Genomic DNA, 21,009 nt, shown 5'->3' with positions numbered 1-21,009 from the left:
AGATGCAGGACAACCAGCTAGCAGTGCATTACAATAGTCCAGTCTAGAGGCCATGAATGCATGAATTAGCTTTTGTGCATCGGAAACAGATAACATGTTTCGTAGCTTGGCAATGTTTCTAAGATGGAAGAATGCTGTTTTTGTAACATTGGAAATATGATTGCTGTCTAATGTAACACCCAGATTTTTGACTGTAGAGGAAGTAAAAGTACATCTAGTTGCAAATTGTAATCCAAGAGATTCTGTGTACTGTTTTTTGGTCCAATAAGTAATATCTCTGTCTTATCTGAATTTAATAGGAGAAAATTATTGGTCATCCAATCTTTTACATTTTTAACACACTCTGTTAGCATAGATAATTTAGAAGTTTCATCTGGTCTTGTTGAGATATATATATAACAATGGAAACTAATCCTGTATTTTCTAATACTATTACCAAGGGGCAACATGTATATTGAAAATAGCAGAAGACCTAGGACAGATCCTTGTGGTACTCCATACTTTACTGGTGATAATTGAGATGACTCCCCATTTAAATAAACAAAGTGGTAGCAATCTGACAGGTAGGATCGAAACCATTTTAAAGCCTGCCTTTGAATACCCGTATAGTTTTGTAATCGATCTATGAGTATGTCATGATCTATAGTGCCGAATCCAGCACTAAGATCAAGTAAAACTAGCAATGAGATGCAGCCTTTGTCTGACGCAAGAAGCAAGTCATTTGTAATTTTAACAAGTGCAGTTTCTGTGCTGTGATGGGGCCTGAAACCTGACTGAAATTCTTCACAGAGATCTTTTTTTGCAAGAAGGAGCACAATTGAGCAGACACCACTTTTTCAAAAATTTTAGACATAAACGGAAGATTTGAAATGGGCCTGTAATTTGCCAGTTCACTAGTATCTAGCTGTGGTTTCTTAATAAGAGGCTTAATGACCGCCAGTTTGAATGGTTTTGGGATGTGACATAAAGATAATGATGAGTTAATAATATTGAGAAGCATTTCTTCTGCTACAGGTATCAACTCTTTCAATAATTTAGTGGGTACAGGATCTAATAAACATGTTGTTGGTTTAGATGCCGTGATAAGTTGAGCTCTTCCTGTCCTATAGTTGTAAAGCACTGCAGTTTTTCTTTGGGTGCGATGAATGAAGCTGAAGTACTAGATGCTGTAGAATCTACATTTGTTATTGTATTTCTGATGTTATCTATTTTATCAGTGAAGAAATTCATAAAGTCATTACTATTAAACTGTGAGGGAATATTTAGATCGGGTGGCGTCTGGTTATTTGTTAGTCTAGCTACTGTGCTAAATAAAAACCTTGGATTGTTTTGGTTATTTTCTATGAGTTTGCGGATATGCTCTGCCCTGGCAGCTTTTAAGGCCTGTCTATAGCTGGACATACTGTTTTTCCATGCAATTCTAAAAACTTCCAAGTTAGTTTTTCTCCATTTGCGTTCAAGATTACGAGTTTCTTTTTTGAGAGAATGGGTATAACTGTTGTACCACGGCACAGTACGTTTTACTCTAACCTTTTTCAATTTGATGGGGGCAACAGCTTCTATTGTATTAGAGAAGATAGTGCCCATGTTGCTAGTCATTTTGTGAAGGTCATGTGTATTTATAGGTGCACAGAGCAGTTGAGATAAATCAGGCAGGTTATTTGTGAATCTGTCTTTAGTGGCTGGAACAATAGTTCTGCCCAGACGATAATGCAGAGCCATACAGTTAATATCAGTAATACGCAGCATGCACGATACAAGGAAATGGTCAATAACATGATCACTTTGAGGTACTATATCTACACTGTGTGCAGAATTATTAGGCAAGTTGATATTATGGTCATATTTTTTTGCCAAGAAAATTTTACCAATTCCAAACCACATCAATCTTAATAACTACTATTGATTTTGTATTTAATCATTTCTAAGTTATATATAATTGTCCATGAAGGCTGAAAGTCAAAAACTCCTTATTTCAGGTGTGCTGAATTATTAGGCAGGTTTTCTTTTACAGATAAAATGAGCCAAAAAAGAGATTGAACTCAAAGTAAAAAAATAAATAATAATAATTAAATGCCCATGAGAAGGATGCAATACTAATTCAATAATAGAATTAGCAAAGTTAAGGCATGATCATTGGGCAGCTAAATGCTCATTGGGTCAGAAGGGTCAGAAAAAACAGGTGGAGAAGAAAAGACACGTTAACTGCACAAGAATTAAGAATTAAGGTGAAGAATTAGGTGTGAAACCATCAGGAATCATTTAGTCTCCAGCACCACCATTTTCCAGAATTGCAACCTTCCTGGAGTCTCCAGAAGTGCAATGTGTCAGGTTCTCAGAGACCTTGCTTGGGTAAAAAATGCTAAAAAATAACCCTCACTTAATATGAATCCCAGTCAACAATTTGATCTCACAGCGATGTCACCATGAGCTCACAGGATACTCGTGATGAGGTCACAATGTGAGGTAACAGTGAGCTAAAAGTGTAACCTCACAGCGCCCTCACTGTGTGCTCATACTAATGTGAGGTCAAAGTGCACTCACTGCACAGAGACTAGGTACCCAGCATGCATTGCAGCATGAAGCTTTTGATTGTCACTATTGTTGAGATTCATACACCGATTCTTGATGTCTCTCTTTGTGTTTAAATGACATAGTAGTTCAAAATGTTTGTGTCTTCTCATGCTTTTAAAATCCTTAATAAACAATTATGACACTGCTGGGGCCTATACTGTATAATCACAGAGCTATTATTAAAAGCTTTAGATTAATAACTCCTCACAAAGACTGCATACTGAATCTAGGTGATGGTTGCACTGTTATCATCAGTAACAAACCAATATCACCTGGTTGCAGTCTCTTTTTTGGTTTTCCTTGCCATAACAAATGTGCTTTTCAAACACCGTTACAGCAGCCCCAAAAAACATAATGTTATAAAGTCAAGGGTCAAGAGCCCAACTAAAGCAAACACTACTCACATTGATGGTAACATCAAACGAAACAATAAAACATCATCATCTAAATCTGTTAATTCTCAATTAGCGCTTTTGTAGATGTCTAACAGAAATAAGAACCCCGCTCATCTTTTTGAGTTCACAATGAGCTCATATATTACTCACACTGTGAGGATCACCGTATGAGAATGGTGTGATATCACTGTGATCATCGCGTAATCTCACGTGTTGACTGGGATAACATGCTGAAGTGTTGTGAAATACATGAAGACTGATTTTGTATATGCTTTATGGACAGATAAGTTGAGAGTGACTCTCGAAGGACCAGCATCACATCCTCTTGTACCACTGTTTGAAGAATTTATCTTCCAGAATCTGGCAGTAAGTTTTAGGAGCTAATTTTTATTCCATCTCCTATCCTAAAAAGTTCGTCTTGCAGAGATTGACTAAAATGAGCTCCTAAAACATACCGCCAGATTCTGGAAGATAAATTCAGTCTGTTGCGCTGCTGAGAGGTTTGTGATTGTAGCTCTGTGTACCTTTGCTTTTTATTGAATCTCTACCTTACTTTCACTCCCTTTTTGTCTAAAGTGATGATATATAACTTAATTCCCACCATATTTCTGGTGCTATCCTTCAAACTAATCTAATTAATTTGATCGTTAGCTTTAAAACCGCGAGTGCAGCTTGTTAGCCCGTTAGATTGTCACTCGCGGTTCCATTTGCATTTCTGTTCGCGCCTATTATTTATTTTTTTATTTTATTATTTTTTTTCTCGCTCCGTTTTTCACGAGCTCATCAAACAACAGTGGTAAGTGGTAAGTTAAGTTGGTATCATTCATCAATCACGGTGAGTAATGGCTTCTTCTCCTGCTATTGTTATTTGCACTGTTTGCCACATGTATAGTTTATCTGTCTCTGTCAGCAGCGAGGGATTCACATGTGATAAATGCAGGGAAATAGTTTGGCTGACAGAGAAGGTTTTAGAACTAGAAACACGCATCCAAACTTTAGTTGAGGATAGTAAGAATGTGAGGGCTGTAGATACTGTTTTGGATGCGACTAGCTCAGGGAGTCCTGTACATTTTTCGGTTCAGGTTGAGCCCGTGCAGCAGGGCAGCTGGGTGACAGTGAGGCGGCATAGTCGCGGGTCAAAACACCGCTCTTCCGTTCCGATTAAAACATCAAACAGGTTCTCCCCACTCAGTGAAGCACCCACTGAGAAACCTGATGAAAGTGCTCTAGTTATTGGCGATTCTATTGTACGGAACGTGAAAATAGAGACACCAGCCACCATAGTCCATTGTTTACCAGGAGCCAGAGTGCCTGACATCTTGGCAAATTTAAAAGTGCTGGCTAATGCTAAACGTAAATTCAGTAAGATTGTTATCCACGTCGGCGCTAATGATGTTCGACTTCGCCAGTCGGAGATCACCAAAAATAATGTTAAAGAGGTGTGTGAACTTGCAAGTACGATGTCAGACACTGTAATATGCTCTGGTCCGCTCCCTGCTTACCGTGGCGATGAGATTCATAGCAGACTGTCGTCACTCAATGGCTGGATGTCTAAGTGGTGCCCGCAAAATAACATAGGCTTCATAGACAATTGGAAGAATTTTTGGGGCAGACCTGACCTGTTGAAAAGAGATGGTGTTCATCCCTCCTGGGGTGGTGCCGCTCTTCTCTCTAGAAATATGGCACATAGTCTTAGAGTTCGTACTTGACTAACTGGAGCCCAGGTCAGGAAGCAGACAGACTGGCTAAACCGATCGTCTGCTAGCCGCCTCACATCACCAAAGTCAGTTAACTCTCAGCACATAGAAACTTTTTCACCTAGATATCACTCTATAGAGACTGTGTCTGTTCCCCGAACTAGAAAATACAGAAAACATCCAAACCAAAGTAATAGTAACAATTTAATTGATGTTCAACAAATAAGAAACCGATATAATACAGATAAAGACATGATAAAGCTTGGCTTATTGAATATTAGATCCATTTCTTCAAAAGCACTTTTTGTAAATGATATGTTCACTGACCATAAACTAGATGTGCTTTGTCTAACAGAAACCTGGCTAAAACAAGATGATTACATTACTTTAAACGAGTCTACACCACAAGATTATTGTTACAAACATGAAACGCGTCCAAAAGGTAAAGGGGGAGGTGTTGCTACAATTTATAGCAATATTTTCAGTATCTCTCAGAGGTCGGGTTTCAAGTATAATTCGTTCGAAGTAATGGTGCTTCATATAATGTTATCCAAAGAAACAAGTATTAATGATAAACCCCCTGTGATGTTTGTACTGGCTACTGTATACAGGCCACCAGGGCACCATACAGACTTTATTAAAGAATTTTCTGATCTTCTATCAGAGTTAGTGCTGACTGCAGATAAAGTCCTAATCGTTGGTGATTTTAATATCCATGTTGATAATGAAAAACATTCGTTGGGATCAGCATTTATAGACATTCTAAACTCTATTGGTGTTAAACAACACGTGTCAGGACCTACTCATTGTCGAAATCATACTCTAGATTTAATACTGTCACATGGAATTGATGTGAGTGGCGTTGAAATTTTGCAGCAGAGCGATGATATCTCAGATCATTATCTAGTCTCCTGTATATTCCATATAGCTAAAGCTGTAAAGCCAACTTCTTGTTACAAATATGGTAGAACCATTACCTCTACCAGAAAAGACTGCTTTATAAATAATCTTCCTGACTTATCTCAGTTCCTCAGCATATCCAATAGCTCAGAACAACTCGATGATGTAACAGGAACTATGGACTCTCTCTATTCTAGCACTTTAGATGCGGTTGCTACTTTACGCTTAAGGAAGATTAAGGATAAGAGTCCAACACCGTGGTATAATGAGCACACTCGCACCCTAAAGAGAGCAGCCCGGAAAATGGAGCGCAGCTGGAGGAAAACTAAATTGGAGGTATTGCGTTTAGCTTGGCGGGAAAGTACCCTATCCTACAGAAAAGCATTAAAAACTGCTAGATCTGATTACTTTTCGTCTCTTCTAGAAGAAAACAAACATAACCCTCGGTATTTATTCAATACAGTGACTAAATTAACGAAAAATAAAGCATCAACAGGTGTTGGCATTTCCCAAGAGCATAGCAGTAATGACTTTATGAACTACTTCACTTCCAAGATCGATACTATCAGAGATAAAATTGTATCCTTGCAGCCATCAGCTACAGTATCGCATCAGATAGCGCACTATAGATCCCCTGAGGAGCAATTCCATTCATTCTCTGCTGTAGGAGAGGAAGAATTGTATAAACTTGTTAAATCATCTAAACCAACAACATGTATGTTAGACCCGATTCCATCTAAACTACTAAAAGAGCTGCTTCCAGAAGTCATAGATCCTCTTTTGGCTATTATTAATTCATCATTGTCATTAGGATATGTCCCCAAAACCTTCAAATTGGCTGTTATTAAGCCTCTCATAAAAAAACCGCAACTTGACCCCAAAGACCTAGTTAATTACAGACCGATCTCAAATCTCCCTTTTCTGACAAAGATACTAGAAAAGGTAGTATCCTCACAATTATATTCCTTCTTAGAGAAAAATGATATCTGTGAGGAATTCCAGTCAGGATTTAGATCGTATCATAGCACTGAGACTGCTCTCATTAGAGTTACAAATGACCTGCTTCTATCATCTGAACGTGGTTGTATCTCTTTATTAGTTCTTTTGAATAGACTACAAAACTTTGTTGCCATTAGTGGAAGCGCCTTAGCATGGTTCAAATCGTACTTATCTGACCGCCATCAGTTCGTAGCAGTGAATGAAGAGGTATCATATCGATCACAAGTGCAGTAAGGGTAATATCTTACCCTTGGGAGATATTATCAGGAGACATGGTGTTAGCTTTCACTGTTATGCTGATGATACTCAGCTCTATATTTCTTCGCGGCCCGGTGAAACACACCAAATTGAGAAACTAACGGAATGCATAGTCGATATAAAAAACTGGATGACAAGTAATTTTTTACTACTAAATTCTGAAAAAACAGAGGTGTTAATTATCGGACCTAAAAACCCCACATGTAATAACCTAGAACATTATCTAACACTTGATGGCTGCTCTGTAAATTCTTCTTCATCAGTCAGGAACCTAGGTGTGCTGTTCGATAGCAATCTTTCATTTGAAAGCCATGTTTCTAGCATCTGTAAAACTGCGTTTTTTCATCTCAAAAACATATCTAAATTGCGACCTATGCTCTCAACGTCAAATGCAGAAATGTTAGTTCATGCGTTTATGACCTCAAGGTTAGACTATTGTAATGCTTTATTGGGTGGTTGTTCTGCACACTTGATCAACAAACTACAGTTGGTCCAAAATGCAGCAGCTAGAGTCCTTACTAGAACCAGGAAATATGACCATATTAGCCCGGTTCTGTCAACACTGCATTGGCTCCCTATCAAACATCGGATAGATTTTAAAATCTTGTTAATTACTTATAAAGCCCTGAATGGTTTAGCTCCTCAGTACTTGAGCGAGCTCTTATCGCATTATAGTCCTCCACGTTCGCTGCGTTCTCAAAACTCTGGCCGTTTGATAATACCTAGAATATCAAAATCGACTGCGGGCGGCAGATCCTATTCCTATTTAGCACACAAACTCTGGAACAATCTACCCATCACTGTTCGGGAGGCAGACACACTCTGTCAGTTCAAATCTAGATTAAAGACCCATCTCTTTATCCTGGCGTACACATAACACACTAATACACTTCTATAATTCAAATCCGTTAAAGGGTTGTTAGGCTGCATTAATTAGATCAACCGGAACCGGGAACACTCCCCATAACACACGATGTACTTGTTACATCGTAAGAAGAATGGCATCTACGCTAATATTTGTCTGTTTCTTTCCTATTCTGTTTCTCAGTCCGTATCCGATCAGATGGTGGATCAGCACCAAGAGATGATGTCTACAGCCCTGATCGTCAGCGGAGACCAGGACACCCAGATGACCCCCAGAGACATATCCCCAGCGAAAACCTAGATTAAAATACATTAAAACTAATAAATCTAACAAAATAACTAAATATAATAAAATACCTAACTACATAATACTACTATTGTTAGAACTTGCAACAAAATAAAATAGAAATATAAACTTTTGAACTGTGGGCTTCGTCTGGTCAGAGGAGAACTGGCCCCCCGACTGAGCCTGGTTTCTCCCAAGGTTTTCTTTTTCTCCATTCTGTCACAGAGGGAGTTTTGGTTCCTTGCCGCTGTCGCCTCTGGCTTGCTCAGTTGGGGACACTTAATTTCTAACGATTATCGTCGATTTGGTTGCACGGATACTATTTAAACTAAACTGAGCTAGACAATGACATCTCTGAATTCAATAATGAAATGCCTTTAATTGAAAATTGAGTGTTTAATCTTATCATTATACATTACTGACACTCTATCCTCCAATTTGATATACTGTTAAGTGCTTTGACACAATCTGTATTGTTAAAAGCGCTATATAAATAAAGGTGACTTGACTTGACTTGACTCCAGGAAGGTTGCAGTTCTGGAAAATGGTGGCGCTGGAGACTAAATGATTCCTGATGGTTTCACACCTAATTCTTCACCTTAATTCTTGTGCAGTTAACGTGTCTTTTCTTCTCCACCTGTTTTTTCTGACCCTGCTGACCCAATGAGCATTTCGCTGCCCAATGCCTTAACTTTGCTAATTCAATTATTGCATCCTTCTCATGGGCATTTAATTTTACTCTGAGTTCAATCTCTTTTTTGGCTCATTTTATCTGTAAAAGAAAACCTGCCTAATAATTCAGCACACCTGAAATAAGTGAGTTTTTGACTTTCAGCCTTCATGGACAATTATATATAACTTAGAAATTATTAAATACAAAATCAATAGTAGTTATTAAGATTGATGTGGTTTGGAATTGGTAAAATTTTCTTGGCAAATAAATATGACCATAATATCAACTTGCCTAATAATTCTGCACACAGTGTATATCAGTAAAATCAATTCTATGTGATATAATTAAATCTAGTGCATGATTAAAACGATGAGTGACGTTTTGCTTGATTCCAAAAGAGTTTATTAGGTCAGTAAACGCAAGTCCTAATGCATCAGTTATATTATCAACGTGAATGTTAAAATCTCCAACAATTAGTGCTTTATCAACATTAACCAATAAGTCTGAGAGGAAATCTGCAAATTCTTCTAAAAAATCTGTATATGGCCCTGGCGGTCTACACAGTAACCAGAGCAAGAGATAGGAGAGATATGGAAGCAGAATAATGACAATAGTTTTTGAAACATAAAGCATGCTGAATTCCACAAATCGAAAAAAAGATGCATTGCAATTAACAGTGCTTGCATTTTAATGCCTTGTATTTCCAGGGCCTGCATTTTTAGGTCCTGAAATTTAACATAGATGTTTATTTAAGCTGTGAATATTTCGATTCAAAATATTTCACACATTTTCATAATTAAAAATTCAACAATTCATATTCACCTTCCAGAATTCACTTCCAAAATATTCAACCTGTTTAAAAATACGATGTATAATATTCGACAGGCAAATTTCGGTCACTTTATTTCACTTTCCAAAGTCACTGCCACAAATTCAGTGGTTAAAATTCGGCAGAAAATTCAGCGTTGCACATCCGGGAACCGCAGGAATAGCAGTGGAGCACCGATGCATGATCTCCAGCTGCTGTCAGCCGCTCACCAGCAGGTGGCGCAAGCAGCTGTTGATGAAGGCCATATGTGGATCAAGTCATTCATTCACAAAAACTGATTTGCAGAAATGGAGCAATCTCTAGAAGTTTTGATTATTGGGACCAGTATAAACATGTAGAAACTCTGATTGTGTGTATGTTTAATTCAACATCTTCGCTGTTTCCCGTAGCATACTTGTAAGCAGCTTTCTCTACCACAAAGGAGATTATAATGCTCTTTTACCCAATGCTGAAGTACAGAACTAACATTACATCTGAGGAAGACATATATTGCTTTCGGTTGTTTAGTTTCTGTAACTCTGTATCATGGCTTGTGTGACGCTGTGTTGTAATGGGGTTCCCCTCATATGTCACACTCCAGGATTCCCCAACGATGCGTAACGCGCCTTAGTGAACTAATACAGTGAAGACCTCAGATCTCAGAATATACTTTATTGAAGATTATGCGAACTATATACAGGCATGCAAATGAGGTCAGAAGGACGCAACGTTGCTTTCCTTTCCCACTGATCTAGAGTCGACAGTCCTACAAAGATATCAATACCACGATTAGTTTTAACAATAAGCAACCACTTTATATCGACATAAAAAATTTGTTAAAAACCGCCTAGGTGTATTGTTGCTGCAAATGTAAACCGGAGAAAGCATTGACTCGCTATCGCAACCAAGGGGCCGTCTGACAATTCCACCGACTGGGTTAAACCGTCCAATGTATTTAAATTAAAATTACTTTTAACATTTAAAATAACACACTGTCAAATTGTAAAGCTTGTATTGCTCATAGTGATTTACTACAGATGAGATTTTTACAATACCTATACCTTTATATATATGTACAGTACACAATTATTTACTTATAAAAGATCCCTGGAATGTTTTTTTTTCATGTTCCAACGGTTGTAGTATGTTGCTAGATACAAAACTGACTTACTACAGGTTAGATTTTGCCAATATCCCTTACGGTATGTACAGTACACAAATATATATTTTTTTTAAAACTACAGTAATTCACCAAAAGGGTGTTTCATGTTCCACAGGTTGTAGTACATTGTGAAATTTTGCCAGTATCTCCCTTACTGTATGTACAATTCACAATTGACCTATCGGTAAGCCCCGCCCCCCTTAGTTACTGTTGCTCCCTCAGACAAACAAACGGAGTTGCTCACTTCTTACAATGACAGCTACAGTGTGAAAACCATGTCCCACAATGTTTTTGCACAATTTTGGACACAAAACGCCACCAAATGGGAATTAAATATTCAATGGAGGGATTTATAAAATATTTAAAAATAAATACGGTGGGTAACTCGAAGGAGGGTTTACGTTAGCTAGTTTTAGCCAGAGATACCTTGCTAAAGCACAAGATAACATTAACGTTCTGCTTGAGCATATGAAAATTGTAACTTAATGAGTGTATGACGACCAGAAAATAAACGTTTTTCATAAAAAACAAAACAGAAAAAAAAACTTTGTGAATTACAGTAATTTCTTAAGAATAATTATATACTGTATGTACAGTGAGGAAGATGTTGGCAAATGTCAACTGTAGTAAGTCAGTCTGGTGACTAGTGTTGTGAACTTTTATCTTCTACGAAGCAGAGACCAGGAGACGTTGGGATATCTTTCATCCAGAAGTTACTCTTTATTGAGAACTCGCTGCGCGTCGCTGTAGTCATCCAAGTCTAACTAAAAGCAGTGATGCATTGTGGTGTATATACATTTAGGGGGCAGTGCTTAGGAATGGAAACAAAGCACCGGGTGACGACCTTAAACAAAGCATGCAAATGAAGTATTCAGGTATAGCATCCTGGCCCATTTAACCACTCCTAATCTAATCAGCCTAACTGCCCAAAGATTGGGGCAGGGGCATCAAGAGCAATTACAAACAAAAGGCAAGAGTCTCCGTTGTCTGGCTCATTTCACTTACAATAAGAGAACAGGAACTGACAACCTCTTGCTACAAACTTTGTATATCACAGTCGTTCATCTGATGTCACCATCTTCACCATAAATGCTAAATACAATGTATATAACTTCTTCAGTTTGTATATTATTACATTGGAATCTAAATTAAACATTTAAATAAATTTGTAATCCCACAATTCCCCCTTTGAGAGTTCTAATAACTCTCACAAAATACAAATTTAGACACAAAAGTTTATTCTTGTAACTTGTGATCGTTACAGGCACATAGCACTTGTTCTGTGTTGATTGTCTGTAGGGACGAACTGCATGCTGACACAGAAACAAACATGCAGCTCCGTGAAGTTCTTAATAGTCTTTTCTGGTTGGAACTGTCATTTCTCGTGATGGGCGTGAGTCATTTGTTGCATGAAACACTTGATACTAACAGGTTTCCGAACCATGAAGAATTATCTTCAGTCATCTGGTGTAATTTTGCTGAAAGATCAAGAATGTCTTGATCATGTTGCTAGATGACTGAAGTTCTCGTATGTGATTCTCTGCGTTGTGTATTATTATTATTTTTTTTCTTTGTTCTGTCTTCCGTGACAGTTGGCTCGGCAGTGGGTCTCGTTGTCTTTTAGAGGTTGTGGCTTCATACGCAGGTGAGGAGGTCGGCGCGTATGGGTCTTGGGACAGCCATCATGTGGTATCTGCACAGAGGAAGAAAGAAAACAAAAGACAGAGCAGTATTTGTTCTAAAGACTGCAAACATTAGGGTTGTATCCTCTGTTCAATCTACGTCTGCTATTGTTGTTCCTTCTTTCCCTATTTCTTAATTCCTGTGACACCTAAAGAACAGTGAGGAGAGGATGGACTAGTGGATGGGGAAGGCCTATGAGGGGATGTTCACCGCAGGGTTGGCCCCCGAAGCCTATTGCCTTGGTTCTTCCCTGGGCTCCTCACTGGTCCATGTGTCCTAACCTATCCCTGTAGGTGGTGTGCAAACTTTAGTGTGTGACATCTCCATCCTCTAATGGAACATCAGTCATAACAAACATCATAACCCAGAGAGGATAGGTGAGTGACTGGAGTGTGCTGTAGTATAGCTTTGAAGGCTGTGAGTGTACTTAACTAGCATTCTCTCAATAGAAGGAAGTGACAGTAACCTTCCTGTAGTTTTATTTACAAAGAATATTTCAGCTTTGTTGTACATTACTGGGAAATTAAGCACTCACAGCCCTAACAGTTAACACCTGAGCAAACTGCTCCAACAGTTTGGTGAAGCGGGAGGGCTGCTTCAGAGTACCAAGTAGACTGAGTAGGAGCTGAGTAAAGCTGTTAATTTCTCCTAATGTCTTTTTGCTTTTCCTACACTCTTTCATCCAGTGTCCAGGTTTACCACAGTAATGACAACCACTCTCCTTCTTAGGGCATTTACGTTTCTGTCGGTTCTCTGTATTAACCTTAAAGGACGCTGCTGCAATCTTTACTCTGGCTTTAACATCAGAGTCTCTTTCCCAAGTAGCTAACCTGTCCAAGCTGTTTTGCAAGCTTCCAGTGGACCATGTTAGATCTAAGAACGGCAAAGCTGATCTGTACTCTGATAAAAGGCCATCAAACCATGTTCGAACTAGTGGTCCTTTGTCATCAAGCACACTTTCAGAATCATCCACTATTCCACTGTAAGTTACAGCTGACTGACAAAACCTTTCAGTGTATTCACTCACAGTTTCTTCTTTCCTTTGCACACAGTTAGTGATTCTGGACCAGTCTATTTTGGGTCCCATGATATTCTTTAGAATTTTCAAAACGCCTTCTCTCAAATCACCTTTACTGGCATGTTGTAGTTCAGAAGTAACAGCAGACTCAAAACTGTTGAATTCAGATTCAGTTAGAATTTGTGACATCAGCTGTGTGACTTCTGCTAACGACATGTCGTAGAGACGCATTTTGTTGATCAATGCTCTTCTAAATTCAGAAAAATCTGTGCGTGCTGAGGGTAAGCTCTGGGATAGCTTCTCTATATCTTTAGGTCCTAGCGCTTTGGCAACAGTTTGTACTTGGACAACAGAAGAGTTGGGAGCAACACTTTCAATTCCCTCAATTCCCTGAGATCTTCTCGTAGCACCACATACCTTCACTGAATCTACAGGCACATCAGTTACTGATTGGAGAGCTACATCTCTTTCAAAGAATGCTTGTAAATCAGGGTAAATGTTATCCGGCTGACTAACTTCCACATCAGTTTTTGCTGCAGCTTTGTTGCGGTTCAATTTCTTAGTCAAAGAGGATACTCTAGCACGGAGCTCTTTGTTCTGTTTCTCTAGCTCTGAGTTACGTTGAGACTGTTGTGTAGCTAGCGCTAAACCAAATTCTCTGTGGCAGCAGATAATACCTTTCACATTGTTCTTGCGAATACATGCTCCTAATACCTTTTTACACTCATCTACAGACCAAGTCTTGTCTGGATGGATCTCATATTTCTCAGTTAGTTCTTGTCTAACTTTCTCAGTGATCATTAGGTTCATTTGTTCCCCTAACAGTGTTTTGAATTCACTATCTGACCACAATGGAGTCGCAAGACCACCCTTTTCTGTTGTTGGAATCCGCCTAGCATTCCTTCTAACCATTTTGTACGTTTCTTCTGTACCACACAAACAAACACTAAAACTTCTCTGATCAACAGAGGGTACATTTGTTAACACAGCTTAACTATTGTTAACTTTCCAAATTACCAACACTTCACACTTAACTTCCCTGCCTACAAGAACAGAGGATAAACCAAAATTATTAGCATGAACTGCTAACCTTCTCTGTGAAAAGAGGATAAACCAAAATAACTAGCACGTAAATGCCAATCTTCCCTGCCTACACAGAGGATAACAAATTCTTCCCTGCCGAAAACAGAGGGTAACACAATATTAGCACGTGATGCTAATCTTCCCTGCCTGAAAACAGAGGGTAACACACTATTAGCATGTGATGCTAATCTTCCCTGCCTGAAAACAGAGGATAACCTTCATCTCTAAAAGTACATTTTTAGAGGATAACTTAGTTAACCAAACCCTACAGCTGTCTGTTAACTCTTCTCTGACGGCGCAGAGGATAACAAATTTGTACTGGTCTTAAAGGTTCTTTTGGATTAGAGACAGCACTCACCACAACCTTGGTTGAAAGAAAAATTCAGTCTGGAAATCTTTGTTCAGCTTGAAGTTTTCGCTGGATTCCAAAAGATGCAGTCTGGAAGCAGATCTTTGTTTGAGCTTGAAGTTTTCAATCTGGATTCAGGTGAGGAAGCTGGAACTCTATCCGGGTCACGGCACCATCTGTTGTGAACTTTTATCTTCTACGAAGCAGAGACCAGGAGACGTTGGGATATCTTTCATCCAGAAGTTACTCTTTATTGAGAACTCGCTGCGCGTCGCTGTAGTCATCCAAGTCTAACTAAAAGCAGTGATACATTGTGGTGTATATACATTTAGGGGGCAGTGCTTAGGAATGGAAACAAAGCACCGGGTGATGACCTTAAACAAAGCATGCAAATGAAGTATTCAGGTATAGCATCCTGGCCCATTTAACCACTCCTAATCTAATCAGCCTAACTGCCCAAAGATTGGGGCAGGGGCATCAAGAGCAATTACAAACAAAAGGCAAGAGTCTCCGTTGTCTGGCTCATTTCACTTACAATAAGAGAACAGGAACTGACAACCTCTTGCTACAAACTTTGTATATCACAGTCGTTCATCTGATCAAGTCAAGTCAAGTCACCTTTATTTATATAGCGCTTTTACAATGCAGATTGTGTCAAAGCACTTAACAGTATCAAATTGGAGGATAGAGTGTCAGTAATGTATAATGATAAGATTAAACACTCAATTTTCAGTTAAAGGCATTTCATTATTGAATTCAGAGATGTCATTGTCTAGCTCAGTTTAGTTTAAATAGTAGCTGTGCAATCAAATCGGCGATAATCGCTAGAAATTAAGTGTCCCCAACTGAGCAAGCCAGAGGCGACAGCGGCAAGGAACCAAAACTCCTCTGTGACAGAATGGAGAAAAACCTTGGGAGAAACCAGGCTCAGTCGGGGCCAGTTCTCCTCTGACCAGACGAAACCCGCAGTTCAAAAGTTTATATTTCTATTTTAATTTTGTTGCAATTTCTAACAATAGTAGTATTATGTAGTTAGGTATTTTATTATATTTTAGTTATTTTGTTATTTTTGGTTGATATATCTAGGATATATCTCTGGGGGTCATCTGGGTGTCCTGGTCTCCGCTGACGATCAGGGCTGTAGACATCATCTCTTGGTGCTGATCCACCATCTGATCGGATACGGACTGAGAAACAGACTAGGAAAGAAACAAACAAATATTAGCAACAAACAAATATTAGCGTAGATGCCATTCAACTGACGATGTAACGAGTACATCTGATGTCACCATCTTCACCATAAATGCTAAATACAATGTATATAACTTCTTCAGTTTGTATATTATTACATTGGAATCTAAATTAAACATTTAAATAAATTTGTAATCCCACACTAGTAACATTTTGGTGAATTACTGTAATTTTTTTTTTCTTAAAAATATTTGTGTAGTGTAGTGTACATGTACATACTTTGTGTAGTGTACATACTTAGGGAAATTATTGTCTAAGGCGAGTTATTTGCAATATATATTTAGTCAGTTTTAGTAAATTATTCATTTACTGTAAACATTAATTTGAATAAATTATTGGAATTTAATAATTTAATTTAAATAATTTAATAAATTATTACTTCATTTTGTACTGTGAGGTAAATTTGCAGACGGTCCCTAAAGCAGCCTAGGCGAATATCAAACCTAAAACTATAGCGTTTGGTTTTCTATGGGAGAAAAAATGGTTTGGTGAAACTTGTTGGTTGTGGGCTCATATTCTGGGCTCATCTGCTTAAATGTACATAATGTACAGTGATATATTTTATTAATTAGATGCTGAAGTTAATCATTTATTATCAATGAGGCAACAAACCACGGAAGTGTTTTCTTTATGGGAAATGTTTAACGTGCGCGTTCCTTAACTTGCATTCATATCCTCATCTGTTTGCATCATCAGTAACATCTGAGTTTGGTCTTTTAATAGGCTTGTTGGAGATGAGCAAAATCTGCGCAGAACCGATCACTGCGAGATGCATGCCTGATTTCCTGATGCCAATCTGATTTCATGTGATTGTGTATTTAAATTATGCTTGAATATTCCCAAACACTATGTGCCAGGATACGCTGGGAGGGACGAGAGAGACGTGGAGAAACGTTAAACAGTCTTTAATAGTACACTCACGGGGTAATCCAAAACAGGAACACGGGAAACACACGGCATCCAACAAGTAGACCCGACAAACACGAACTGAAAGGACTGGGGCTTTTAAAGACAGGGAAATCAAGGAACTAATCGGACACACCTGGAATCAAATTAAACAATCAAAGGGAGACAGAAACTGGGTCACAGGGCACACATGGGGAGCAAAACACACACAAGACAGTCCAGGGGCATGACATAACTCCCCCCTCCCGGAAGGTGCGTCCTCGCACCGTGGAACAACAGAGGGAGGTTTGGGAAACGGGTGGGAACAATGGCGGAGGCTCAGGAGGAGGACGGACCACCGGGAGGGGGCCGGCAGACAGAGACCAGGGAGGCGACGAAGGAGGGAGGAGCCAGGGAGGATACAGGAGGGACCCGGAGCAGGAGGAGCCTGGCAGGACCCAGGCCACAGCCATAATGATGGCCCATGGTGGAGCCAACGGAGGGAGGAGCCATGGAGGAGGAATGGCCTCCGACTCCAGGGGGCCGACCAATGGCGGCAGAGCAAGTGGTGGAGGAGCCCGAGACGGAGAGCCGCAGAGCAAGGGCGACGGGGAGGATCCGGGGGTCCTAGGCGGAGCAGATGGTGCCGGCGACCGACGCAGAGGCGGTATCAGTATAATCAAACACAGCTGGACTCAAATGAAGGTGTAGAACCATCTCAAGGATGATCAGAAGAAATGGACAGCACCTGAGTTAAATATATGAGTGTCACAGCAAAGGGTCTGAATACTTAGGACCATGTGATATTTCAGTTTTTCTTTTTTAATAAATCTGCAAAAATGTCAACAATTCTGTGTTTTTCTGTCAATATGGGGTTCTGTGTGTACATTAATGAGGGGGAAAAAATGAACTTAAATGATTTTAGCAAATGGCTGCAATATAACAAAGAGTGAAAAATTTAAGGGGGTCTGAATACTTTCCGTACCCACTGTATATATATGTATATATAAAAAAACAAAATAAAGTACAATAATATTATCACTATTGTTAATTAATTTTTTTATAGTTATATTTTATGGGTCACACTACATACTATGGCCCGTGTGAGGACCAAACCAAATCTCCAGGTTCTCATATGAGAACCAGGCTGAAAAACTTATGTGCACCCCTGTCTATAATCTAAAATACATGTTTATATTAAAGTAGAAATAGATGATAAATATGCCTTTCGTATTAAATAGCAAGCACTTTGGATGTCTTGTTCATCTATTTATATTTATATAAAAGCAACAGAACTGAAATTATATCACATTTATTAGCAGCACAGCACATGAGTGAGAATAATGCGATATCCACCTTTGATCTCGTTGGTATCTGTTCTACTTCGAGAGGGCAGAACTACATCTGTCTTGACTGCACTTATTTCACTCCTCCCCTCACTGCAGCCGCCTACATTTCAGGCGAGGCGCATCTCAAACAAGTCTAATAGCTGTTATTGTGTTAGTGCACTACTGAGCCGCGAAATGTGTTTTCTTTAACCGATTTCTGAGGGAAACAGCGTGAAACCTTGCGCGTTCATTCATATTCTACATCTGCTTAACTGTCGAGTTTGCATAATCTTCAATAAAGTATATTCTGAGATCTGAGGTCTTCACTGTATTAATTCACTGAGGCGCGTTACGCGTCGTTGGCGAATCCTGGAGTGTGACGTATGAGGGGAACCCCATTACAGCACAGCGTCACACAAGCCATGATACAGAGTTACAGAAACTAAACAACCGAAAGCAATATATGTCTTCCTCAGATGTAATGTTAGTTCTGTACTTCAGCATTGGGTAAAAGAGCATTATAATCTCCTTTGTGGTAGAGAAATCTGATTGCATGTATGCTACGGGAAACAGCGAAGATGTTGTATTAAACATACACACAATCAGCGTTTCTACATGTTTATACTGGCCCCGATAATCAAAACTTCTAGTGCTTGCTCCATTTCTGCAAATCAGTTTTTGTAAATTAATGACTTGATCCACATATCCGCTTGCGCTTCCTGCTGGTGAGCGGCTGACAGCAGCTGGAGATCATGCATCGGTGCTCTACTGCTATACCTGCGGTTCCCGGATGTGCAACGCTGAATTTTCTGCTGAATTTTAACCACTGAATTTGTGGCAGCGAATTTGGAAAGTGAAATAAAGTGACCGAAATTTGCCTGTCGAATATTATACATCGTATTTTTAAACAGGTTGAATGTTTTGGAAGTGAATTCTGGAAGGAATATGAATTGTTGAATTTTTAATTATGAAAATGAGTGTGAAATATTTTGAATTGAAATATTCACAGCTTAAATAAACAACTATGTTAAATTTCAGGACCTAAAAATGCAAGCCCTGGAAATACAAGGCATTAAAATGCAAGCACTGTTAATTGCAATGCATCTTTTTTTTCGATTTGTGGAATTCAGCATGCTTTATGTTTCAAAAACTATTGTCATTATATTGCTTCCATAGAGAGATTTCTTTTGCATATCTAACAGTGTAACATTAAGCAGATGTATTTCGAATGAGTTAAACCTGTATCCTGTTTTCTGAGTAACATTGAGAATATCACTATATATTGTTGCAACACTGCCACCACGACCAGTCTGATAAGCTTATGCTTGTAACAGTAGCTTGGTGGAGTAGACTCATTTAGACCAATATAATCATATAATTGGCTTAAGCCAGGTTTCAGTCAAACAGAGTACATAAAAACTGTTTTCTGTGATCATTTCATTTACAATAACTGCTTTGGGTGTGAGTGACCTAATGTTTAGGAGCCCAAGTTTTAAAAATAGTTTTTGTTAATTTATTTTGCATTTTTCTGGTTTAATCGTGATCAGATTTTTTCTAGATCCTGCATTAAATTTATATTTTGACCTCACTATTCGGGGAACAGACACAGTCTTTATAGATTGGACAGCACATGTACTTCTATCATTTAAGTGGGTAGAACAAAAGTCATCATAGCAGTTATTTGAGAATTTGCTTACTAGTCAGATGGAGCGTAGCATCCTGGAGATGTTGTCCGACAGGAGTTCCGCTCCGACTCTGCTGGGGTGCAGGCCATCAGCACGGAAAAGCCTAGGACGCTCCCAGAAAAGATTCCAATTATTAACAAAGAGCAGTTTCTGTTCTTTACACCATGTAATAGAATTAACTCTTATTTAAGCTTTATTCTGAATTTTAGCTTTAGGAAATCGAATCGTAGAGATTCGATATTGATCTGACTAATTGATATTAATCAAAAATGTATAATTTATACCTTATTACCGACTCGTCCAGCGAGCATTAAACCAGTATATCTTAGCAATTCGGTTTATTTCGTGGCAACGATAATAATACAGAATTGGTTGGGTACATTAAAGAGCACAGGTAACAAAATCTTTGGCAAATAATTTAAAACTTGAAAATCACAGCACCAGACCATTCATTATAAATGAAACGAGAGTTTATTTGCTATTCTATGATACAATACTAACAAAACACATACACACACATACAAACGTTCTGGCAAGATGAAAGCAGTTTGAAGAAAGTTTAAGTTTATACTCTTTTCCAGGAATAAAGACGACCTGAAGATGTCACAAACAAAGAGGACTATCTATCATTGCCCTTTTAAAGATTAATTCAACCAGCTCAGCAAGACATGGAGATTGTTTGTTTGTTTACTTGCTTTAAATTGAGTTGCACAAGAAGAGAAAAAGAGCGCATTCCTTTGGAATGCAGTGAAGAAAAGGGAGTTGTCCTGAGGTCATGGGGATGTCCATAGGTTTATTTTTATAGGTTTATAGGTAGGTTTGTTGAGCATCTGGTCAACGTATATCTGTCTTTTCTTGTTGATACCATCATTGAATTATGGTCAAAGGCAGTCAGGAGATTCAGGGAGAGTCTGTGCTGGAGCATGTCCAGATCCAACCTGCTTTGTACTGTCTGTTTATTTGACTTTATTTATGGTAAACCGGTCAGGAACAACATTGAAGATTCTGTTCTTCAAAGGGAAGCCAGATGTTCTCCTCAAAGTTTCATGGGTCTCATGAGATGATAAGGAAAACAGGCAGGAAACTAGTCAGATACTTGGGCATTGTGTTG

At 38.8% G+C, this 21,009-nt stretch overlaps 1 protein-coding gene across 4 annotated transcripts in view; it reads left to right on the top strand.

The window, feature by feature from the left end:
* LOC131550953 (ADP-ribosylhydrolase ARH1-like) overlaps nt 1–21,009 on the top strand; it is a 190,827-nt gene that overhangs the window by 11,850 nt on the left and 157,968 nt on the right. The gene's annotated exons all lie outside the window — the stretch shown is intronic.

The sequence above is a fragment of the Onychostoma macrolepis genome, chromosome 12 (assembly GCF_012432095.1).
Source record: "Onychostoma macrolepis isolate SWU-2019 chromosome 12, ASM1243209v1, whole genome shotgun sequence".
Classification (NCBI taxonomy): domain Eukaryota; kingdom Metazoa; phylum Chordata; class Actinopteri; order Cypriniformes; family Cyprinidae; genus Onychostoma; species Onychostoma macrolepis.
The sequence above is the reverse complement of the archived record's forward strand: the minus strand, read 5'-3'. Positions and strand labels throughout refer to the sequence as shown.